Source organism: Stegostoma tigrinum, chromosome 5, assembly GCF_030684315.1.
Source record: "Stegostoma tigrinum isolate sSteTig4 chromosome 5, sSteTig4.hap1, whole genome shotgun sequence".
NCBI lineage: Eukaryota > Metazoa > Chordata > Chondrichthyes > Orectolobiformes > Stegostomatidae > Stegostoma > Stegostoma tigrinum.
In genome coordinates this window covers 56090856-56103658 of record NC_081358.1, presented here as the reverse complement: position 1 = coordinate 56103658, position 12803 = coordinate 56090856, and the positions used below count along the sequence as shown (strand labels likewise).

At 39.3% G+C, this 12803-nt stretch overlaps 1 long non-coding RNA gene across 2 annotated transcripts in view; it reads left to right on the top strand.

Annotated features, from left to right (window-relative positions):
• The window catches only part of LOC132209585 (uncharacterized), a 167731-nt gene extending 156090 nt beyond the window's left edge, over positions 1 to 11641 (top strand). For both annotated transcript variants that reach the window (XR_009445753.1, XR_009445751.1), the window contains one exon: positions 10316 to 11641. This is a non-coding gene — a long non-coding RNA (uncharacterized LOC132209585). The remainder of the gene's footprint in view (positions 1 to 10315) is intronic.
• The last annotated feature ends 1162 nt before the right edge of the window (positions 11642 to 12803 follow it).

Genomic DNA, 12803 nt, shown 5'->3' with positions numbered 1-12803 from the left:
ATTACCATTTAAAGCGTCAATTGGTGGTAGAGTGGAAACCTTCCCATTCTGTAACACCACAATACACCCCTCACATAAGACTGTAAGTTATTGGAGCAAAATTAGGCTACACAGCCCAGAGTCTATTCCGCCATTCAATCATGGCTGATATGTTTCTCAACAACATGCTCCCACTTTCTCCTTGAAACTCTTGATCCTTCGATGAAGCAAGAACTTATCTATCTTTGACTTAAAAATACTCAATTACTTGACCTTCACAGCCTTCTATGGCAAAGAGTTCCACAGATTGACCACCATCTGGGTAAAAAAAATTCACATCATCTCAGTTCTGAAGAGCTATCCCCTCACTTTAAGCTCTGCCCTTGTTTCTTAGTGTCTCCAATGGAAAAATCTTCTTTAGTCCACTTTATCCAGGCCTATCTGCATTCTGTAAGTTCCAATCAGATTCTCACTTATGATTCTAAACTGCATTGAGTACAGACTCAAAGTCCTCAACAGCTGCTCATATGAAAAGACTTTTGTTCCAAGATTTTAAATTTCCTCTGGACCCTCTCCAAGGCCTTTCTGAGATGGCGCGGGGGTGGGGGGGGGTCCAAAATCACTCACAATATTCCAAATATTGTTTGACCAAAGCCTTATACAACCTTAGCAGTACATCTCAGCTGTTATATTCTAGCCATCTTGACTGAATGTTAATATCGTATTTGCTTTCCTTAATGTCAACTGTGCTGGCATGTTAACCTTAAGAAAATCTTGAACAAGGATTCCAAAGTCCCATTTCAGATTTCTGAAGCTTTTTTCCCATTTAAAAAAAACACTCAATGCCTCTATTTTCTTCTACCAAAATGCATAAACTCACGCTTTCCAACATTATGTTCCATCTGCAGTTTTGTGCCCACTTCCCTAACTTTTCCAAGTACTTCTGCAGACACTTGCCTTCTCAACATTACCTGAGCCTCCAATTATCTTAGTGTCATCTACAAACCTAGCAACAATTCCTCAGTTCTTTTGTCCAGGTTGTTAATATATAATGTGAATAGTGGTGGTCCCACACTGACCCCTGCAGAAGTTCACAAGTCACTGGCAGCCATCCTGAAAAGGGCCCCTTTATGCCCACTCTCTACCTTCTGCCAGTCAGCTAATTTTCTATCTGTGCCAGTACTTTGCCCCTAACACCATGGCTCTTATCAAATGTAGCAGCCTCCTGTGTGGCTTGTTGTCAAAGTCCTTCTGGCAATCCAAACAGATGATATCCACTGACTTCCTTTTTCTAATTTGATCATTAACTCTGCAAAGAATTCCGACAGATTTGTCAGACATGACCTCCTCTTGACGAAACCATGCTGACTCAGGCCTATTTTACCGTGCACTTCTAAGTTCTCCACAATCTCATCTTTAATAATGGACTCAAAATCTCTCCATTGGCCGATGTCAAGCGAACCGGCCTAAAATTTCCAGTTTTCTGTCTCCCTCCTTTCTTATACAGATGTATTGTATTTACCATTTTCAAGTCCTCTCGGACTTTCCCTGGCTCCAGTGATTCTTGATAGATTACCACCAATGCCTCCATAATCTCTTCAGCTATCTCCTTTAGAACTTTGGGTGGTAGTCCATCCAGTCCAGATGATTTAAGCCTTTCAGCTTCCCAAACACCTTTTCCTTAGTGATGGCCACTACAATCACTTCTGCATCCCCAACTCTGTTAAAGACCTGATATGCTTTCACTGGGAAAACTGATGCAAAATACCAATTCAGTTCCTCCGCCATTTCTTTGTTCCCATTTCTACTTCTCAAGCCTCATTTTCCAATGTCCAAAGACCACTCTTGCCTCTCTCTTACCTTTTAAAAGTAAAAAAAACTGTTACAATTTTATTTTCTATTACTAGTTAGCTTACTCTTGTATTTCATCTCCTCCCCCCTTATTGCTTCTTAAGTTATCCTCTACTAGTTTTTAACGGCTTCCCAATCCCTTGGCTTCCCATTAATCATTACCACATTGTTTGTTTCTTCTTTTGCTTTGATTCTGGTCCTGACTATTTAGCCATGATTATATCATCCACCCCTCAGTAGGTTTCTTCTTCATTGAAAGGAATTTCTGCTGTACCTCCCAAATGACCCCTAGATACCCATACTATTGCTGCTCTACCATCTTCTCTGCTCACTGCAGTGCACCACTAAAGAAGTGCTACTTTTTTTTGGCTGTGAGATTAAAGTAAGGCTGTATCTGCAGTCCATATAAAAGGGGGTCATGGCACTATTTTGAAGGGCGGCAGAGGAGTTCTCAGTATAAGTAATTTTTGCCTGGAACCACAATAACTAAAGGCAAGCTATCTTAACATACATTGCTGTTTGTGAGACCGTGCTGTATACAAACTGCCAGACACATTTCCGAATTACAGCATGTCTTTCTTTCATGCATAACCAATGGAAACAGATTGGCTGACTGCTCCTTGCTTGCATTTTGAACTCGTAGATCTCTTATCTTTCATATGCTTAAAAAACACTTGAAATCTTCTTATATGTTACTAGCTTGCTTATCCTCATATTTCATCTTCTACCTATTACGTCGCGCACCCCCTCCCCATCATTACTTCTTTAGCTGCCCTTCTGCTAGTTTTTAACGGCCTCCAATCCATTAACCATGTATGCTTTGTCTGTTGCTTTAATGCTATCTCTGGCTTCCTTTGTCAGCAATTGTTCCCTTGATCTCTCCTTGGTATGTTTTTACTTCCTTGGGATGAATTTCTGCTGTGCCTGCCAAATTGTCCCAGACATTCATCAGTGGCTAGCACTGCTGGCTCACAGTGCCAGGGACCCGGGTTTGATTCCAGCCTCAGTTAACTGTCTATGTGGAGTTTGCACATTCTCCCTGTCTCTGCATGGTTTCCCTCTGGATGCCCTGGTTTCTTCCCACCATCTAAAGATGAACAGGTTAGGTAGATTGACTTTGCCAAATTGCCCATACTATCTAAGGTCGTGGGTGGGTCTGGGTGGGATGTTCTTTGGAGGGTTGGTGTGGACTCAATGGGATGAATAGTCTGATTCTACACTGTAGGGATTCAATGATTCTATGAAATTCCTGTCATTGCTGCTCCATCATCTTTCTTGCTCGCACCCCCCCCCCCACCCCTTCAATCAACTCTGGCCAGCTATTCCTTCGTGTCTTTGCAGTTATCTTTACTCAATTGTAATACTGTTACATCTAATTCAAGCTTCTCCTCTCAAATTGCAGGGTGTATTCTATTACATTATGGTCATTGGCCCTGAAGGGTAGCTCCACTTTCAGCTTTTTAATCAAGTCTTTCTAATTACACATCAAAAAATCCAGAATTGCCTGTTTGTTCATGTGTTCTGCTGCCAGCTGCTCCCAAAAAAACCAACATGTAGACATTCCATAAATTCCTTTTCTTGAGATCCAAACTGAGTTTCCCAATCCATCTCCATATTGAGGGTCACTCATGATTCTTGTCATAGAGCCGTTCCTGATTACCTGACTTCTGCTGGGAGAGCTGTACATAGCAACCTTCATGATCTTCGAGATAGTAAGAACTGCTGATGCTGGAGTCAGAGTTAACACAGTGTGGAGCTGGCTGAACACAGCAGGCCAGGCAGCATCAGAGGAACAGCAAAACTGACGTTTCATGTCGGGACGCTTCATCAGAAATGGGCACTTCATGATCTTTTTCACTTTTGCTGTTCCACAAGTCTACTCACACAGATTCTACATCTTCCAAATACGTCTTGTTCTTGATTTAATCTCTTTACTTATTAACCGAGGCAACCTTGACCCTTCTGCCCATCTAGCTGTCCTTTTGATAAGATGCATCTCCTTTGATATTTAGTTCCCAGCCCAGATGCCCTTGCAGCCCTGTCCTGGTGACACCCACAACATCATACCTACCAATTTCAATGTGTGCTCCAGCTTATATACCCTGTTTCTAATTGAAGAAACTTGCTATTTAAATTTTCTGGTTTGGAATTTATAGTCAACGTTGGAGTGACAGCTCTTACCACTGATCTCTAAGAAAACATCCCGTAAAGATTTAGTAGTCTTTGCGAAGTATTTCCCCTTTTTATTGGCAGATTTGGAGAGATGTTAAGGGGATCTCCAGGCTTCCAGCAGCCGTGAGGCTAAATATGTAAAACTGGAGATTCTCATTGCAAGAATAATAGGTGCTTGGACAATGGTGTTGAACTGTTACCTGTGTTTCTTTAGCTTTCTTAATTTTGGTAAGAAGCTCTGTAATGTTAAACTTTATAATTTTGTTTTCCTTATTTTTCTGCTTTGTGCGTAAGAATCTGTACCTAGGTACGTTTGTCCCTAAGATGATCAACAAGATGGCAACATGTGAACTTTTCACTGTACTCATGCTAGTGCATGTGGCAATCAATCTAATTCAATTCAATTCAATTCTGAAGGAGTCTTCAGTATTATTCCCTGTGGAGGAGCTTGGAATCTCTACTGAAACCTTTGGATTTCCATGCCCTGTACATGTACGGATGTCCAATGTTATTGTCAACTTTGGTCAGATGAGGGCAATAAGAGAAGACAATGCCATGACTATCACAATACCACACCATCACAAGAGAGTGGACATGAGGAATATTGGATCAGTTATGATCCTGTTGAATGGTGCAGCAGGCTCAAGGGGCCAAGTGGCCTACTCGTCTTCCTATTCCTTTTGGTCTGATCACGTTTTCCAGTCATGCAGTCAGCTATATCATGATGTGATAGCTGTACTGCAGCATGTGACTCTGCCATTAGAGAGTACCATTAGCAATTTGGATGTACCTTCTGAAATTCAAGTTTGATTGGTAGACCCATAAAATAATTTGAGTATTTTTCTTTTAAGAGAGTCAATCCACAGATCTACCTCTACAGTTACATAGCCCAGGTATGTAAGCGTGATTCTTCTTTATGATGTAGCTCAGATAATTTGAGTCTTTTGTTAACCTCTTTGAAATCATGCCAAAGAAGAGATTAGATCAGAAAGGGTAAGTTATTTCTATCACAGCAAAGAAAATATACAGATCAGCAGTTATGAGCAGGACCAGAAAGCCTGGTAATAATGCTGAAGCACGTTCCAATTGGGAGGATGCAATATCAGATACAAAACCTGAAGAAATTTCAGTGTACCTGTTTGCAATGTCTTGATGGATCCAACTAATCACAATATCACCATTAATCTAGCAATGAATGTGTGGCAAAGTATGCGGTTAGGATATCTATATGTTGGAATGTTTCTGAAGGAATTAATGTCTGTGTTAGATTGGCTGTACCTATTGATTTAGATTTTAGGCATTATTGTTAGATATACTCAAATACAGATGGGCAGGCGTAGACTGCAAAGTGTATAATGTCACCACACATGGTGTCATGTTAGTTTCCAAGGTATCTAGGTACAAATAAAAGCTTAAGCACAAAGTAGCAAGAGAAACAAGAGTTTAAAAAGTTTAACATTGCTTCATAGAAGAGTAGAAAAATAAAGAAATAGGTAATGGTTTAAAGTATTTCATAGTTTAAACTTGGAAAATTAAAGAATAAGTTAAAAGTTCAACAGTCTTTGATGAGTCCCCCACTTATCTGGTACTGACGTGTGTTCTCAATCCTGCCACCACAGATAGGGTCGCTGCTGCTGAAACTGCTTCCTCTCTCTCCGATCTTCCCCAGTGCCCTGAGAACATGCCCCAGGTAGGATCCACTTGCACACCTAACCACCATGAGCCCCAGAGAGACCAGTCGACATAATACTGAGACACCACGCTGAGAGCCGTCGAGAGACCAAGCCAGGGCCCACCACAGCCACTGAGAGACCAGGTTGGTAGCCTCCACAAACCGGCAGACCAGGCTAAGACCTGCTGAGAGACTAAAGGGAGAAAAACAGAGATCCGAAACAGAATAGAAGAATAAAACAGAAGGAGTAGAGGAGCTCCAGTTGGAGAGTCCTACTCCACCGCCAACTTTTAATGACATCATACTTAATCAATGGAAGGAGATAGAGTTCTACTCCAGCTGTCAGAGGGAGGAGATATATCTGTACCAGCTCCCTAAGGTTATACCTGTCTAAATGTAGTTGTGCTTATTGCTGTTATGCATTTAAACCTCACGTTATCCAATAACAGTGCCTCTTCTGTGAATACTCTATCGTGCTATCATCTAACAGCAATCAGTAGAAAAGGGCCCAGACAAAACAAAGATAAATAGAATGAAAGCAGTGAATTATGTCAAACAAGCCTTTCCCAGTACCACATGCTGGCAGGATTGCACATACCACATGGTACCAGGGGTGGTGTTCTGAGAAAACATGAAAAAGAGCAGCAAAACACAATCCTGATTGGGTTATTTAAAGAGCCAGTTGTCTAGCAAAGCAATTAAATAGACCCACAAGTTGCAGAACATTGTTATGTTAAACTTAAATAAATCTGAAGTGAAATACAAGTATATTTGTAATGCAAAGTTAAATAAAATCTGCCAGTGCTAATTCAAATCATTTTACCCATCTCAGCCCTCACATGAACAGTAAGAGTAGGTGGATCTCACAGACACTGGATCATCACAGGAGCTGATTCCTTCCGAGAGTCACAAGTAGGCTTTGTGGAATTTAATGGTCCTTGCTCACAACATTTGATCTAGCCTTCATAAGTGTGAAGTGTTACTTGAGAATGCACATAGTGTAACATCATCATTCTGGACGTTCTCATTGGCATTTGTTGCAACAGCCTCAGTCATTGCCAACCATGCAATTTTTGCATAATTTACTACACTGACTCAGAAAGGGGTCAGCTAGAGAATGCAGGCATACCTGTTCTGCACCGCTTCTCTGCAAAGAGCTACTTTGTCTTGCATGTATATCTGGTTGTTACAATTGATGAATGCTGAAAGTATGTGAAAACTGCAGGATGAAGGTGTGTGGTTTGTAGCAAGGGTAAGCATGTTGAGGGTAAGATGGAGGATATGAATGTCAAGCATGAATCTTGATTACTGGCGATCATTTGTGGATTAGTGACAGAGGTGCTGTTCATTCTGCAAGTGTGAGATTGGTGGAGCAGTGGCTAGCAGATGGCATTTGAAGATGCGTTCACTGTCCTTGAAAACTCTTGAGGTCATTGAACTATTTTGTCCCTGCAACGAGATGGTAGGGAAAAGCTCCTGAATTTACATCCATGGTTACATTTAGACACAGTCCCAGCATTTGTAGTGACCTGAATGTACCTCCTTTAGAATTACAGACAGCTAAGAAGTGCAAGTTAGCTGTACCTCATGCTTTCCGTGCATATATCCAGACTTCTGACTGAGTATGCATACAATCAACAGCCTATACAACATTGGTCTGTCCATTGCAGTCATTCTGATGAGAAGGCAACATGGGGTAATCATCTAATGCAACCCCTGCACCCCAAAAACCAACACTCCCTAATTTCTATTCCCTGTCCTGCATGTTGCATAAGTAAAAAAAAAATCAGCTCTTAAAAGGTTAATGTCTCCAATTGAAGGCTGTTTGGCTGAAAAACAGTAAGCAAAATAGCAAACATTAATGCTGCACATTACTGTCTGCTAATTATTTCGGTTAGGAAATTATTTCATTGTTTATTCAGCAGTATAGATTTCTTTTTTTTTATAGGACAACATATATAACACTGTGCCATTAAAAAGACCCTTACCTAAGGCACAATAAACATTGACTTTTCTGTATAAGTGACTATTCAGCATTATTACTTCTCATTCAAAATCAATATCATTTCAGAAAGTGTAGAAATGATAGCTTAATTAAGAATCTACACTAATGTGACTTGCTAACTCAAGGATGGTGGGGGTGTACACTAGATTCTTGCTTTGAAGAAGTTACTTCTGCAGACCCCGGTGGAGAATTTCTTCTTTTAGCTTTTCATATTAAAAGGCTCTGTCATTTAAAGACTGGAACAGGCAGGCATATGAAGCTTGTTGCAATGCCCGTTTGAACATTTTCGCAAGGCCACTGACTCTATTTTAAGTTGTTACCATTCCATTAACACGAGGCTTAAGGATTGAAAATAAACTCTATTAAGTCTTCTCAGAACCAACATTCACAGACTCCTGCATGGATTGAATGTGATAATGTATCAGTAGACTAAAATCCATATCATGCACCTGAAATGTGTGATGTTCACCACACTCTCTTGTCTATTCAAACAAGCAGTAACTATCGGACTGTTATCTAATAATTTTAGAATTTTTGACTCCCATTGCTGAGCCAAAAGAAGTATCAGTGCTTTGCATAAGACCAGGCATTTCCCTCCTGGTCCCTGGCCATGCTGTATCTCAGTCAAGTGACCGTGAGCAAGACCCCACTACCCTAAGTGTCAGGAGACTGTTCTTTAGATCCACAGTGATGGTCCTTTCCTTTCTGACATTCTGTTCCCGTCAGCCATCCATCAGTTCATATTAATTTTGTGTGGATGCTGACTGAACCTGTGCACATGAAGTTTGGGAATTGCAATGTCCCAGACCTTAAGATACCAAACCCAAAATTATTTCATATACACTTTGTCTCCTATCCCCTTCAGTTAAATTTTCATCCAGACACTGTTTCTATTTTTAATGTTTTGTCATCAAAAGTTTTATGTAGAGTAATGCAGCCACTGTTGCTGCATGTGTAACTTACCTTCGAAAAATTCACCAAAAAAGATTCTACGTGCTATGTGTATTCAATGTTGTGACTCCACCTGCCAATTGGTCTGTTATAAATTTATAAGCTATACACACATAAATTAGTTGGTTTGCTGTACTGTCTGCTTCATAACTTGTGTTTTACTATGTTAAATGAGCAAAACAGAATTAACCGAGTCTTGATAAACTATGACAATTATATGCATCTCTTTCCTAGTTTCCCTGCTAACATAATGGTTGTGAGGACCTTTCAATAGTCTGATGGGAACCTATAGGTTTCTGGCCCAAGATATCAGATGTTTCAATTATATAATGTTTAAGCCAGCTGCTGTTTTAAGTTTAGTCTTGACTTTCTTTGGAGTCTGTACCCTATCGTGCATAACTAAATGTGAATCTTTCTCAACATCACAAGTTAATTCTATAATTGGCAAAAGATTCAGTGGACCATATCAAACGCAAACCTGCAGTGTATAAAACATCACAAATATTCTCAGTATACAACTCATCAGATAACATAGGCAATTGTTGATATTTATGGGTTGTGAGGTGAAAATTATTTGTAGAGCAGGCGTAGCCCCCTCTTTTATTCAGAGAATCTGTGGGACAGAAATAACTTAATATTACTCGGCGATAGCTTCTGTGCTTTTCCGTCAGTTCAAAAGTTACAGATGTTCTGGCCTGTGACGCTGTTCAGTTGAACACTCCTTGTACAAAGTTTGTGCTAATGTAATCAGCAGAAGCACTAAAATCAATGCCAAAACATTTTGATTATCTGAGTTCATTCTGTGCACCAGTTCTGGGGTGGGGCTGGAAACAAGTCAATTTCTCAAGCCATTCCCATTATACTGAATATATTTTAATAAGTCTCCATAAAATGCGCAGTACCTTGCACAATAATATGAAAAATTATTGAAGGTGTTGGGAGGGTCATCACAATGTAGAATTTTAACATCCCAGATTTTGTTCCTGATGCTATTAGAAGCTACTATCCAAAAAAGATTCACTGCAGAAGGAAAATTATTTGATTAAGTTTCATGGTGAAAACTAAAAGTTGTGCCCACCTGAAATATGCCACGAAACGAAGCAAAGAAGATCGAAGAACAAGTTGCTCACTCCCACTCTATATTCAAGTCACTTGTCTTTAATTTCAGGACAGAAAACAGGCATACAGCCATCTTATATTGTCTATTGAATCAGTAACATTCTTTGCTCTGAACATAAACAGCCCGCTTTTTGGAAAACGTTGGTTCATTGCTTCAATATTACATGGGGAGGTCTTCTGGCACAATGGGCAAGATCCCTTCTTCTGATCCAGAAATTCTGGGTTGAAGTCCAACTCTAGGGCTTGATGACCATGGAATCTCTAGGTTACAAAGCAGTCGGACAAGTTAATTATAAATCTTCAAATCTTACAATAGATATTTAGTGGGCAGTAAGAGCAGGAGGGTCTGCTGGTCCTCCATGCTTGATATGAATCCCCTCTAGCAAAGCCGGTGGCATAATGATAATGTCACTGGATCAGTCACCCAGAATTATCAGGCTATTGTTCAGGAGATGTGAGTTTAAATGGTGAAGTTTGAATCAGTAGTAAATCTGGAATAAAAATGATAACCATGTCACCACTGTCAACAGTCCTAAAAACTCATCTGATTCACTTATGTCTTTCAGGGAAGGCAATCTACAATCCTTACATGGCCTGGCCTCTATGTGACTCCGGACCCACAGCCACATGGTTGACTCTTAACCATCCTCTGAATGATTATTCATGGCCAGTAACTGTTGACCTAGTCAATGATACATTCATTCCATGAACAAATGTTTTAAAACATTGTTGTCTCTGGTGTGGCAGGCCTGCTTCAGGACGCACAAGCTATGGAAACAGATGTAAGCATAAGCTTTGCTTTGTTCTCGAGCTGTAGGAGGTCTTCTAGGTTTAAGACATGTACATCTGCCTTTCATTTTTTTTCTATCCACTGCAGAGCTAATTTTGACATTGTCAATGAGTATATAAAAGAGAAACAAACATTGTGGCCGTTAATGTTGAAGCCCAATTCTCCTTAAGGCTCTGCAAAATAACTTACTGGCAAAACGCAAAAGATACAAATGAATTAAAACAGCTGCTCAGATACTACTTCAGTGGCTTGACATATTTATCTTAACATTATTCTTCAAAAAAATTGTGAAAATTCATGAAAAGCAATATCTGATCGTAAACTTAGTGATACAAAGCAAACAAATCCTGTGAATATAAAATGAAGTGCAGCCTTCTCAAGGCATTTTCCACTTGGAATCTTCCACTACATGACCATGCACCTATGTAGTAAGGGTCAGGAGGGCATTCACCTAATAGAAGTATTGCAAGTGAACACAACTCTCTCCTCCCTTTATCCCAAGCCATTCAACCCCTCACCGTCTCTTATCTCACAACACACACACAATTTATTTAATTACATATAAATTGGAACGTGAACTCTGGCTCCCCCCCTGTCTAACTAAGGACCCTGGAAGGTGTTTGTATAATCAGCAAGATTGGATGAGATCAACTAACTTGGCATAGGCAAAGAATAAATAAAGCATGGTTAACTTGTATGACTCATCTAGATATATCCACAAAGGACCACGAAAGCATGAATCAACTGTAGTCTTGTCAGGAGAACACAAGAACAGTCTGCAGCTCAGCCCTCAGATGAAATAGGCTGTTCTTGTATTAAAGAACATTACTTGTTTGGTTAGCTTGTTGCTCAGCAATGGAGCTGAAATCTTGCATGAAAAATTCTGTCCTCAAATTGATTTTTGATTTTTCTGCCGTTTGATAGGAGGATTTATCCAGTGTATCTAAGGTGCTTGGCCTATTTAACAGAGAATATTATGATACTGAGTCAGGATATAACTACACCATTAATAAAGTTGAGAATCATGTGTGACTTTGGTCATATTTCCAAAATGAGTGACAGTGAATCGGCAGTCTATTTTGCACTCTTTGTCAACACTTATCCAAGGGAAATAAATCTAAAACTGCAGTAAATTGGTTACCCATTTGCTATGTCTGTTTTGTAGTATATCCCAGGATCATTTCTGATCTGCAAAATTTGTTTTCATATCAGTCATATTATCAATTATAAAGCAAATTAAACGTGTATGTGGTTGTGAAATTGTCTTTTTGCTTAATATTAATTTATTCAGAAGGCAAAGCCATTTATAACAGTTGTTACAAGTGGCTTTGTTGAACCCAATCCACGAATATAAGCATCTCATTTTTAATGCATGCATTTTGGAACGGAGGTACGAAACCAAGCCTACTGGCTCACAATGACTCCTGTGGTATTTTCTTTCCTGACCTATATTTTTAGCTTGGTTATTCCCCTTTTAGCTTTTTGAGTGCTCCAACTTAAAAAGAATAAGATACAGAACTTTAGTTTTGAATAAGATTGGGTAATAATTTATTACACATTTGTTGTTGCAAATTTCTAAGTTAAAGAAAGAGTTATTAGATAAAATACAGATACAATGATTAAAGCATATATTAAAAATACCTATAAAAATAAAAATATGATCAGTTGGTTATGATTATACTTAGTCAAAGATTTTCCTTGAAACTTGTCCTTGGAATAGGGTTGAAAACTTGAAGTTAGAGCTCAGCAGCTATGATTGCTTTTACAGTTGAACAGTTGAAAACTGCTTACATGGATGGGCTTAGTATGTATACCAGGCTTTGCAAAAGAGATTATCTTTCCTATTCCTCAGTACTTCTGCAGTTATGGGATTTGCAAATTACCTGGATTCTTTCAGCAGAACTGTGCTTGATTTCTGAAAGCCTTTCTCCTTGTGTTCTCTTTGGTGGTGATCCCTCTCCCTCTCTCTCTCTCTCTTATACTAACATACAGTGGTCTTTTCTGTGATAGATTATACTAATTTAAAGTGCTCTTTTGTGATAGATTAATATAAAATGGTACATCACAGAGTATTAAACAGCACAAAACTTAACATGAATGTCACAGTAACACTGATAAATCACCATTATACAAAAAGGCATTAAATATACTTGAAATTGAAATTACAAGTGATATCCAGATCTTTTCATTCTCCTGTCTCATGATCTTGCAGTTCTCACACTTTTAAGGACCAATTGTGTTATCCAAATATTAATTCAATTCTA